This window comes from Chiloscyllium plagiosum, unplaced genomic scaffold, assembly GCF_037043375.1.
Source record: "Chiloscyllium plagiosum isolate Xiang-an unplaced genomic scaffold, Cpla_swu_hap1 HiC_scaffold_21, whole genome shotgun sequence".
Lineage (NCBI taxonomy): Eukaryota > Metazoa > Chordata > Chondrichthyes > Orectolobiformes > Hemiscylliidae > Chiloscyllium > Chiloscyllium plagiosum.
The window spans coordinates 6,158,033-6,174,128 of NW_028270159.1; positions in this window are offsets into that span (position 1 = coordinate 6,158,033).

Here is a 16,096-nt window from a genome sequence, read left to right on the forward strand (position 1 = left end):
GTCAGTGTTATTTACACACATTACACACATAGTCACAGCATTGTATACTCACATTACACACAGAGTCACAGTGTTATTTACACACATTACACAGAGTCACAGTATTGTATATACACATTGCACACAGAGTCACAGTGTTGTATATACACATTACACACAGAGTCAGTGTTATTTACACACATTATACACAGAGTCAGTGTTATTTACACACATTATACACAGAGTCACAGTGTTATTTATACACATTACACGCAGAGTCACAATGTTGTATGCACACATTACACACTGAGTCACAGTGTTATTTACACACATTACACAGAGTCACAATGTTGTATATACACATTACACTGTTGTATATACACATTAAACACAGAGTCACAGTGTTATTTATACACATTACACAGAGTCGCAGTGTTGTATACACACATTACACACAGAGTCACAGTGTTATTTATACACATTACACACAGAGTCACAGCGTTGTATACACACATTCCACACAGAGTCACAGTGTTATTTACACACATTACACACATAGTCACAGCATTGTATACACACATTACACACAGAGTCACAGTGTTATTTACACACATTACACAGAGTCGCAGTGTTGTATATACACATTACACAGAGTCACAGTGTTATTTGTACACGTTACACACTGAGTCACAATGTTGTATACACACATTACACATAGTCACAGTATTGCATACTCACATTACACAGTGTTGTATATACACATTAAACACAGAGTCACAGTGTTATTTATACACATTACACACAGAGTCGCAGTGTTGTATACACACATTACACAGTGTTATTTACACACATTATACAGAGTCACAATGTTGTATATACACATTACACACAGAGTCACAGTGTTATTTACACACATTACACACAGAGTCACAGTGTTATTTACACACATTACACACATAGTCACAGCGTTGTATACTCACATTACACTGAGTCACAGCATTGTATACACACATTACACACAGAGTCACAGTGTTATTTACACACATTACACACAGAGTCACAGTGTTATTTACACACATTACACAGAGTCACAGTGTTGTATATACGCATTACACACAGAGTCACAGCATTGTATACTCACATTACACACAGAGTCACAGTGTTGTATACTCACATTACACACAGAGTCACAGTGTTGTATATACACATTACACACAGAGTCACAGTGTTGTATACTCACATTACACACAGAGTCACAGTGTTATTTACACACATTACACAGAGTCACAGTGTTGTATATACGCATTACACAGAATCACAGCATTGTATACACACATTACACACAGAGTCACAATGTTGTATACACACATTACACATAGTCACAGTATTGCATACTCACATTACACTGTTGTATATACACATTAAACACAGAGTCACAGTGTTATTTACACACATTACACACTGAGTCACAGTGTTATTTACACACATTACACACATAGTCACAGCGTTGTATACTCACATTACACTGAGTCACAGCATTGTATACACACATTACACACAGAGTCACAGTGTTATTTACACACATTACACACAGAGTCACAGTGTCATTTACACACATTACACAGAGTCACAGTGTTGTATATACGCATTACACACAGAGTCACAGCATTGTATACACACATTACACACAGAGTCACAATGTTGTATACACACATTACACATAGTCACAGTATTGCATACTCACATTACACTGTTGTATATACACATTAAACACAGAGTCACAGTGTTATTTACACACATTACACACTGAGTCACAGTGTTATTTACACACATTACACACATAGTCACAGCATTTACTACTCACATTACACTGAGTCACAGCATTGTATACACACATTACACACAGAGTCACAGTGTTATTTACACACATTACACACAGAGTCACAGTGTTATTTACACACATTACACAGAGTCACAGTGTTGTATATACGCATTACACACAGAGTCACAGCATTGTATACACACATTACACACAGAGTCACAGTGTTGTATACTCACATTACACACAGAGTCACAGTGTTGTATACTCACATTACACACAGAGTCACAGTGTTGTATATACACATTACACACAGAGTCACAGTGTTGTATACTCACATTACACACAGAGTCACAGTGTTATTTACACACATTACACAGAGTCACAGTGTTGTATATACGCATTACACAGAGTCACAGCATTGTATACACACATTACACACAGAGTCACAATGTTGTATACACACATTACACACATAGTCACAGCATTGTATACTCACATTACACACAGAGTCACAGTGTTATTTACACACATTACACAGAGTCACAGTATTGTATATACACATTACACACAGAGTCACAGTGTTGTATATACACATTACACACAGAGTCAGTGTTATTTACACACATTACACACATAGTCACAGCATTGTATACTCACATTACACAGAGTCACAGTGTTATTTACACACATTACACAAAGTCACAGTGTTGTATATACGCATTACACACAGAGTCACAGTGTTATTTATACACATTACACAGAGTCACAGTGTTATATACTCACATTACACACAGAGTCGCAGTGTTGTATAAACACATTACACACAGAGTCACAGTATTATTTACACACAGAGTCACAGTGTTATTTATACACATTACACACTGAGTCACAGTGTTATTTACACACATTCCACACAGAGTCACAGCATTGTATACACACTTTACACATAGTCACAGTATTGCATACTCACATTACACAGTGTTGTATATACACATTAAACACAGAGTCACAGTGTTATTTATACACATTACACACAGAGTCACAGCGTTGTATACACACAGTCACAGTGTTATTTACAAACATTACACAGAGTCACAGTGTTGTATATACACACATTACACGCAGAGTCACAGTGTTGTATATACGCATTACACAGAGTCACAGTGTTGTATATACACATTACACAGAGTCACAGTGTTATTTGTACACGTTACATACTGAGTCACAATGTTGTATACACACATTACACATAGTCACAGTATTGCATACTCACATTACACAGTGTTGTATATACACATTAAACACAGAGTCACAGTGTTATTTATACACATTACACACTGAGCCGCAGTGTTGTATACACACATTACACAGTGTTATTTACACACATTATACAGAGTCACAATGTTGTATATACACATTACACACAGAGTCACAGTGTTATTTACACACATTACACACTGAGTCACAGTGTTATTTACACACATTACACACATAGTCACAGTGTTGTATACTCACATTACACAGAGTCACAGTGTTGTATATACGCATTACACACAGAGTCACAGTGTTGTATACTCACATTACACACAGAGTCACAGTGTTGTATACTCACATTACACACAGAGTCACAGTGTTGTATATACACATTACACACAGAGTCACAGTGTTGTATACTCACATTACACACAGAGTCACAGTGTTATTTACACACATTACACAGAGTCACAGTGTTGTATATACGCATTACACAGAGTCACAGCATTGTATACACACATTACACACAGAGTCACAATGTTGTATACACACATTACACACAGAGTCACAATGTTGTATACACACATTACACATAGTCACAGTATTGCATACTCACATTACACTGTTGTATATACACATTAAACACAGAGTCACAGTGTTATTTATACACATTACACGCAGAGTTGCAGTGTTGTATACACACATTACACACAGAGTCACAGTGTTATTTATACACATTATACACAGAGTCACAGCGATTTATACACATTACACACAGAGTCACAGTGTTATTTACACACAGAGTCACAGTGTTATTTACATACATTACACACTGAGTCACAGTGTTATTTACACACATTACACACATAGTCACAGCGTTGTATACTCACATTACACTGAGTCACAGCATTGTATACACACATTACACACAGTCACAGTGTTATTTACACACATTACACAGAGTCACAGTGTTGTATATACACATTACACACAGAGTCACAGCATTGTATACACACATTACACACAGAGTCACAGTGTTATATACACATTACACACAGAGTCACAGTGTTGTATACTCACATTACACACAGAGTCACAGTGTTGTATATACACATTACACACAGAGTCACAGTGTTGTATACTCACATTATACACAGAGTCACAGTGTTATTTACACACATTACACAGAGTCACAGTGTTGTATATACGCATTACACAGAGTCACAGCATTGTATACACACATTACACACAGAGTCACAATGTTGTATACACACATTACACATAGTCACAGTATTGCATACTCACATTACACTGTTGTATATACACATTAAACAGAGTCACAGTGTTATTTATACACATTACACGCAGAGTCGCAGTGTCGTATACACACATTACACACAGAGTCACAGTGTTATTTATACACATTACACACAGAGTCACAGCGATTTATACACACATTACACACAGAGTCACAGTGTTATTTACACACAGAGTCACAGTGTTATTTACACACATTACACAGAGTCACAGTGTTGTATATACACATTACACACAGAGTCACAGTGTTGTATATACACATTACACACAGAGTCAGTGTTATTTACACACATTACACACATAGTCACAGCATTGTATACTCACATTACACAGAGTCACAGTGTTATTTACACACATTACACAAAGTCACAGTGTTGTATATACGCATTACACACAGAGTCACAGTGTTATTTATACACATTACACACTGAGTCACAGTGTTATTTACACACATTACACACAGAGTCACAGCATTGTATACACACATTACACATAGTCACAGTATTGCATACTCACATTACACAGTGTTGTATATACACATTAAACACAGAGTCACAGTGTTATTTATACACATTACACACAGAGTCACAGTGTTATTTACAAACATTACACAGAGTCACAGTGTTGTATATACACACATTACACGCAGAGTCACAGTGTTGTATATACGCATTACACAGAGTCACAGTGTTGTATATACGCATTACACAGAGTCACAGCATTGTATACACACATTACACACAGAGTCACAATGTTGTATACACACGTTACACAGTCACAGCATTGCATACTCACATTACACTGTTGTATATACACATTAAACACAGAGTCACAGTGTTATTTATACACATTACACACAGAGTCACAGTGTTATTTATACACATTACACACAGAGTCACAGTGTTATTTATACACATTACACACAGAGTCACAGTGTTATTTATACACATTACACACAGAGTCAGTGTTATTTACACACATTACACACAGAGTCACAGTGTTATTTACACACATTACACAAAGTCACAGTGTTATTTATACACATTACACACAGAGTCACAGTGTTATTTATACACATTACACACAGAGTCACAGTGTTATTTACACACATTACACAAAGTCACAGTGTTATTTACACACATTACACAAAGTCACAGTGTTATTTATACACATTACACACAGAGTCACAGTGTTATTTATACACATTACACACAGAGTCACAGTGTTATTTATACACATTACACACAGAGTCACAGTGTTATTTACACACATTACACAAAGTCACAGTGTTATTTATACTCATTACACACAGAGTCACAGTGTTATTTATACACATTACACACAGAGTCACAGTGTTATTTACACACATTACACAGAGTCACTCTGTTATTTACAAACATTACACAGAGTCACTCTGTTATTTACACACATTACACACAGAGTCACAGTGTTGTATACACAGAATACACAAAGAGTCACAGCATTGCAGACAGAGTCACAGTGTTGTATACACAGAATACACAAAGAGTCACAGCATTGCAGACGCAATACACAGAGTCAGAGTGTTGTACACAGACAATACACACAGAGTCACAGTGTTATTTATACACATTACACACAGAGTCACAGTGTTATTTACACACATTACACAGAGTCACAGTATTGTATATACACATTACACACAGAGTCACAGTGTTGTATATACACATTACACACAGAGTCAGTGTTATTTACACACATTACACACATAGTCACAGCATTGTATACTCACATTACACAGAGTCACAGTGTTATTTACACACATTACACAAAGTCACAGTGTTGTATATACGCATTACACACAGAGTCACAGTGTTATTTATACACATTACACAGAGTCACAGTGTTATGTACTCACATTACACACAGAGTCGCAGTGTTGTATAAACACATTACACACAGAGTCACAGTATTATTTACACACAGAGTCACAGTGTAATTTATACACATTACACACAGAGTCACAGTATTATTTACACACTGAGTCACAGTGTTATTTACACACATTACACACAGAGTCACAGCATTGTATACACACATTACACATAGTCACAGTATTGCATACTCACATTACACAGTGTTGTATATACACATTAAACACAGAGTCACAGTGTTATTTATACACATTACACACAGAGTCACAGCGTTGTATACACACAGTCACAGTGTTATTTACAAACATTACACAGAGTCACAGTGTTGTATATACGCATTACACAGAGTCACAGTGTTGTATATACGCATTACACACAGAGTCACAGTGTAATTTATACACATTACACACAGAGTCACAGTATTATTTACACACTGAGTCACAGTGTTATTTACACACATTACACACAGAGTCACAGCATTGTATACACACATTACACATAGTCACAGTATTGCATACTCACATTACACTGTTGTATATACACATTAAACACAGAGTCACAGTGTTATTTATACACATTACACACAGAGTCACAGTGTTATTTATACACATTACACACAGAGTCACAGTGTTATTTACACACATTACACAAAGTCACAGTGTTATTTATACACATTACACACAGAGTCACAGTGTTATTTATACACATTACACACAGAGTCACAGTGTTATTTACACACATTACACAAAGTCACAGTGTTATTTATACACATTACACACAGAGTCACAGTGTTATTTATACACATTACACACAGAGTCACAGTGTTATTTACACACATTACACACATAGTCACAGTGTTATTTATACACATTACACACAGAGTCACAGTGTTATTTATACACATTACACACAGAGTCACAGTGTTATTTACACACATTACACAAAAATCACAGTGTTATTTATACACATTACACACTGAGTCACAGTGTTATTTACACACATTACACAGAGTCACAGTGTTGTATATACACATTACACACAGAGTCACAGTGTTATTTACACACATTACACACATAGTCACAGCGTTGTATACTCACATTACACAGAGTCACAGTGTTATTTACACACATTACACAAAGTCACAGTGTTGTATATACGCATTACACACAGAGTCACAGTGTTGTATATGCACATTACAGACAGAGTCACAGTGTTATTTATACACATTACACACAGAGTCACAGTGTTATTTACACACATTACACACAGAGTCACAGTGTTATTTGTACACGTTACACACAGAGTCACAGTGTTGTATACACACATTACACACAGAGTCACAGTGTTATTTATACACATTACCCACAGAGTCGCAGTGTTGTATACACACATTACACACAGAGTCACAGTGTTATTTACACACAGAGTCACAGCGTTCTATACACACATTACACACAGAGTCGCAGTGTTGAATAAACACATTACACACAGAGTCACAGTATTATTTACACACAGAGTCACAGTGTTATTTATACACATTACACACTCTGTTATTTACACACATTACACACAGAGTCACAGTGTTGTATACACAGAATACACAAAGAGTCACAGCATTACACACAGAGTCACAGTGTTGTATACACAGAATACACAAAGAGTCACAGCATTGCAGACGCAATACACAGAGTCAGAGTGTTGTACACAGACAATACACACAGAGTCACAGTGTTATTTATACACATTACACACAGAGTCACAGTGTTATTTACACACATTACACAGAGTCACAGTATTGTATATACACATTACACACAGAGTCACAGTGTTGTATATACACATTACACACAGAGTCAGTGTTATTTACACACATTACACACATAGTCACAGCATTGTATACTCACATTACACAGAGTCACAGTGTTATTTACACACATTACACACAGAGTCACAGTGTTGTATATACGCATTACACACAGAGTCACAGTGTTATTTATACACATTACACAGAGTCACAGTGTTATATACTCACATTACACACAGAGTCGCAGTGTTGTATAAACACATTACACACAGAGTCACAGTATTATTTACACACAGAGTCACAGTGTAATTTATACACATTACACACAGAGTCACAGTATTATTTACACACTGAGTCACAGTGTTATTTACACACATTACACACAGAGTCACAGCATTGTATACACACATTACACATAGTCACAGTATTGCATACTCACATTACACAGTGTTGTATATACACATTAAACACAGAGTCACAGTGTTATTTATACACATTACACACAGAGTCACAGCGTTGTATACACACAGTCACAGTGTTATTTACAAACATTACACAGAGTCACAGTGTTGTATATACGCATTACACAGAGTCACAGCATTGTATACACACATTACACAGAGTCACAGCATTGTATACACACATTACACACAGAGTCACAATGTTGTATACACACATTACACATAGTCACAGTATTGCATACTCACATTACACTGTTGTATATACACATTAAACACAGAGTCACAGTGTTATTTACACACATTACACAAAGTCACAGTGTTATTTATACACATTACACACAGAGTCACAGTGTTATTTATACACATTACACACAGAGTCACAGTGTTATTTACACACATTACACAAAGTCACAGTGTTATTTATACACATTACACACAGAGTCACAGTGTTATTTACACACATTACACACAGAGTCACAGTGTTATTTACACACATTACACACAGAGTCACAGTGTTATTTACACACATTACACAAAGTCACAGTGTTATTTATACACATTACACACAGAGTCACAGTGTTATTTATACACATTACACACAGAGTCACAGTGTTATTTATACACATTACACACAGAGTCACAGTGTTATTTATACACATTACACAAAGTCACAGTGTTATTTATACACATTACACACAGAGTCACAGTGTAATTTATACACATTACACACAGAGTCACAGTGTTATTTACACACATTACACACAGAGTCACAGTGTTATTTACACACATTACACAAAGTCACAGTGTTATTTATACACATTACACACAGAGTCACAGTGTTATTTATACACATTACACACAGAGTCACAGTGTTATTTACACACATTACACAAAGTCACAGTGTTATTTATACACATTACACACAGAGTCACAGTGTTATTTATACACATTACACACAGAGTCACAGTGTTATTTACACACATTACACACAAAGTCACAGTGTTATTTATACACATTACACACAGAGTCACAGTGTTGTATACTCACATTACACACAGAGTCACAGTGTTATTTACACACATTACACAGAGTCACAGTGTTGTATATACGCATTACACAGAGTCACAGCATTGTATACACACATTACACACAGAGTCACAATGTTGTATACACACATTACACACATAGTCACAGCATTGTATACTCACATTACACACAGAGTCACAGTGTTATTTACACACATTACACAGAGTCACAGTATTGTATATACACATTACACACAGAGTCACAGTGTTGTATATACACATTACACACAGAGTCAGTGTTATTTACACACATTACACACATAGTCACAGCATTGTATACTCACATTACACAGAGTCACAGTGTTATTTACACACATTACACAAAGTCACAGTGTTGTATATACGCATTACACACAGAGTCACAGTGTTATTTATACACATTACACAGAGTCACAGTGTTATATACTCACATTACACACAGAGTCGCAGTGTTGTATAAACACATTACACACAGAGTCACAGTATTATTTACACACAGAGTCACAGTGTTATTTATACACATTACACACTGAGTCACAGTGTTATTTACACACATTACACACAGAGTCACAGCATTGTATACACACATTACACATAGTCACAGTATTGCATACTCACATTACACAGTGTTGTATATACACATTAAACACAGAGTCACAGTGTTATTTATACACATTACACACAGAGTCACAGCGTTGTATACACACAGTCACAGTGTTATTTACAAACATTACACAGAGTCACAGTGTTGTATATACACACATTACACGCAGAGTCACAGTGTTGTATATACGCATTACACAGAGTCACAGTGTTGTATACACACATTACACACAGAGTCACAGTGTTATTTGTACACGTTACATACTGAGTCACAATGTTGTATACACACATTACACATAGTCACAGTATTGCATACTCACATTACACAGTGTTGTATATACACATTAAACACAGAGTCACAGTGTTATTTATACACATTACACACTGAGCCGCAGTGTTGTATACACACATTACACAGTGTTATTTACACACATTATACAGAGTCACAATGTTGTATATACACATTACACACAGAGTCACAGTGTTATTTACACACATTACACACTGAGTCACAGTGTTATTTACACACATTACACACATAGTCACAGCGTTGTATACTCACATTACACAGAGTCACAGTGTTGTATATACGCATTACACACAGAGTCACAGTGTTGTATACTCACATTACACACAGAGTCACAGTGTTGTATACTCACATTACACACAGAGTCACAGTGTTGTATATACACATTACACACAGAGTCACAGTGTTGTATACTCACATTACACACAGAGTCACAGTGTTATTTACACACATTACACAGAGTCACAGTGTTGTATATACGCATTACACAGAGTCACAGCATTGTATACACACATTACACACAGAGTCACAATGTTGTATACACACATTACACACAGAGTCACAATGTTGTATACACACATTACACATAGTCACAGTATTGCATACTCACATTACACTGTTGTATATACACATTAAACACAGAGTCACAGTGTTATTTATACACATTACACGCAGAGTTGCAGTGTTGTATACACACATTACACACAGAGTCACAGTGTTATTTATACACATTATACACAGAGTCACAGCGATTTATACACATTACACACAGAGTCACAGTGTTATTTACACACAGAGTCACAGTGTTATTTACATACATTACACACTGAGTCACAGTGTTATTTACACACATTACACACATAGTCACAGCGTTGTATACTCACATTACACTGAGTCACAGCATTGTATACACACATTACACACAGTCACAGTGTTATTTACACACATTACACAGAGTCACAGCGTTGTATATACACATTACACACAGAGTCACAGCATTGTATACACACATTACACACAGAGTCACAGTGTTATATACACATTACACACAGAGTCACAGTGTTGTATACTCACATTACACACAGAGTCACAGTGTTGTATATACACATTACACACAGAGTCACAGTGTTGTATACTCACATTATACACAGAGTCACAGTGTTATTTACACACATTACACAGAGTCACAGTGTTGTATATACGCATTACACAGAGTCACAGCATTGTATACACACATTACACACAGAGTCACAATGTTGTATACACACATTACACATAGTCACAGTATTGCATACTCACATTACACTGTTGTATATACACATTAAACAGAGTCACAGTGTTATTTATACACATTACACGCAGAGTCGCAGTGTCGTATACACACATTACACACAGAGTCACAGTGTTATTTATACACATTACACACAGAGTCACAGCGATTTATACACACATTACACACAGAGTCACAGTGTTATTTACACACAGAGTCACAGTGTTATTTACACACATTACACAGAGTCACAGTGTTGTATATACACATTACACACAGAGTCACAGTGTTGTATATACACATTACACACAGAGTCAGTGTTATTTACACACATTACACACATAGTCACAGCATTGTATACTCACATTACACAGAGTCACAGTGTTATTTACACACATTACACAAAGTCACAGTGTTGTATATACGCATTACACACAGAGTCACAGTGTTATTTATACACATTACACACTGAGTCACAGTGTTATTTACACACATTACACACAGAGTCACAGCATTGTATACACACATTACACATAGTCACAGTATTGCATACTCACATTACACAGTGTTGTATATACACATTAAACACAGAGTCACAGTGTTATTTATACACATTACACACAGAGTCACAGCGTTGTATACACACAGTCACAGTGTTATTTACAAACATTGCACAGAGTCACAGTGTTGTATATACACACATTACACGCAGAGTCACAGTGTTGTATATACGCATTACACAGAGTCACAGCATTGTATACACACATTACACACAGAGTCACAATGTTGTATACACACATTACACAGTCACAGTATTGCATACTCACATTACACTGTTGTATATACACATTAAATACAGAGTCACAGTGTTATTTATACACATTACACACAGAGTCACAGTGTTATTTATACACATTACACACAGAGTCACAGTGTTATTTACACACATTACACACAGAGTCACAGTGTTATTTACACACATTACACAAAGTCACAGTGTTATTTATACACATTACACACAGAGTCACAGTGTTATTTATACACATTACACACAGAGTCACAGTGTTATTTATACACATTACACACAGAGTCACAGTGTTATTTACACACATTACACAAAGTCACAGTGTTATTTATACTCATTACACACAGAGTCACAGTGTTATTTATACACATTACACACAGAGTCACAGTGTTATTTACACACATTACACAGAGTCACTCTGTTATTTACAAACATTACACAGAGTCACTCTGTTATTTACACACATTACACACAGAGTCACAGTGTTGTATACACAGAATACACAAAGAGTCACAGCATTGCAGACAGAGTCACAGTGTTGTATACACAGAATACACAAAGAGTCACAGCATTGCAGACGCAATACACAGAGTCAGAGTGTTGTACACAGACAATACACACAGAGTCACAGTGTTATTTATACACATTACACACAGAGTCACAGTGTTATTTACACACATTACACAGAGTCACAGTATTGTATATACACATTACACACAGAGTCACAGTGTTGTATATACACATTACACACAGAGTCAGTGTTATTTACACACATTACACACATAGTCACAGCATTGTATACTCACATTACACAGAGTCACAGTGTTATTTACACACATTACACAAAGTCACAGTGTTGTATATACGCATTACACACAGAGTCACAGTGTTATTTATACACATTACACAGAGTCACAGTGTTATGTACTCACATTACACACAGAGTCGCAGTGTTGTATAAACACATTACACACAGAGTCACAGTATTATTTACACACAGAGTCACAGTGTAATTTATACACATTACACACAGAGTCACAGTATTATTTACACACTGAGTCACAGTGTTATTTACACACATTACACACAGAGTCACAGCATTGTATACACACATTACACATAGTCACAGTATTGCATACTCACATTACACAGTGTTGTATATACACATTAAACACAGAGTCACAGTGTTATTTATACACATTACACACAGAGTCACAGCGTTGTATACACACAGTCACAGTGTTATTTACAAACATTACACAGAGTCACAGTGTTGTATATACGCATTACACAGAGTCACAGCATTGTATACACACATTACACAGAGTCACAGCATTGTATACACACATTACACAAAGTCACAGTGTTATTTATACACATTACACACAGAGTCACAGTGTTATTTATACACATTAAACACAGAGTCACAGTGTTATTTATACACATTACACACAGAGTCACAGTGTTATTTATACACATTACACACAGAGTCACAGTGTTATTTACACACATTACACAAAGTCACAGTGTTATTTATACACATTACACACAGAGTCACAGTGTTATTTATACACATTACACACAGAGTCACAGTGTTATTTACACACATTACACAAAGTCACAGTGTTATTTATACACATTACACACAGAGTCACAGTGTTATTTATACACATTACACACAGAGTCACAGTGTTATTTACACACATTACACACATAGTCACAGTGTTATTTATACACATTACACACAGAGTCACAGTGTTATTTATACACATTACACACAGAGTCACAGTGTTATTTACACACATTACACAAAGTCACAGTGTTATTTATACACATTACACACAGAGTCACAGTGTTATTTACACACATTACACAGAGTCACAGTGTTGTATATACACATTACACACAGAGTCACAGTGTTATTTACACACATTACACACATAGTCACAGCGTTGTATACTCACATTACACAGAGTCACAGTGTTATTTACACACATTACACAAAGTCACAGTGTTGTATATACGCATTACACACAGAGTCACAGTGTTGTATATGCACATTACAGACAGAGTCACAGTGTTATTTATACACATTACACACAGAGTCACAGTGTTATTTACACACATTACACACAGAGTCACAGTGTTATTTGTACACGTTACACACAGAGTCACAGTGTTGTATACACACATTACACACAGAGTCACAGTGTTATTTATACACATTACCCACAGAGTCGCAGTGTTGTATACACACATTACACACAGAGTCACAGTGTTATTTACACACAGAGTCACAGCGTTCTATACACACATTACACACAGAGTCGCAGTGTTGAATAAACACATTACACACAGAGTCACAGTATTATTTACACACAGAGTCACAGTGTTATTTATACACATTACACACTCTGTTATTTACACACATTACACACAGAGTCACAGTGTTGTATACACAGAATACACAAAGAGTCACAGCATTACACACAGAGTCACAGTGTTGTATACACAGAATACACAAAGAGTCACAGCATTGCAGACGCAATACACAGAGTCAGAGTGTTGTACACAGACAATACACACAGAGTCACAGTGTTATTTATACACATTACACACAGAGTCACAGTGTTATTTACACACATTACACAGAGTCACAGTATTGTATATACACATTACACACAGAGTCACAGTGTTGTATATACACATTACACACAGAGTCAGTGTTATTTACACACATTACACACATAGTCACAGCATTGTATACTCACATTACACAGAGTCACAGTGTTATTTACACACATTACACAAAGTCACAGTGTTGTATATACGCATTACACACAGAGTCACAGTGTTATTTATACACATTACACAGAGTCACAGTGTTATATACTCACATTACACACAGAGTCGCAGTGTTGTATAAACACATTACACACAGAGTCACAGTATTATTTACACACAGAGTCACAGTGTAATTTATACACATTACACACAGAGTCACAGTATTATTTACACACTGAGTCACAGTGTTATTTACACACATTACACACAGAGTCACAGCATTGTATACACACGTTACACATAGTCACAGTATTGCATACTCACATTACACTGTTGTATATACACATTAAACACAGAGTCACAGTGTTATTTATACACATTACACACAGAGTCACAGTGTTATTTACACACATTACACAAAGTCACAGTGTTATTTATACACATTACACACAGAGTCACAGTGTTATTTATACACATTACACACAGAGTCACAGTGTTATTTACACATATTACACAAAGTCACAGTGTTATTTATACACATTACACACAGAGTCACAGTGTTATTTATACACATTACACACAGAGTCACAGTGTTATTTACACACATTACACACAAAGTCACAGTGTTATTTATACACATTACACACAGAGTCACAGTGTTATTTATACACATTACACACTGAGTCACAGTGTTATTTACACACATTACACAG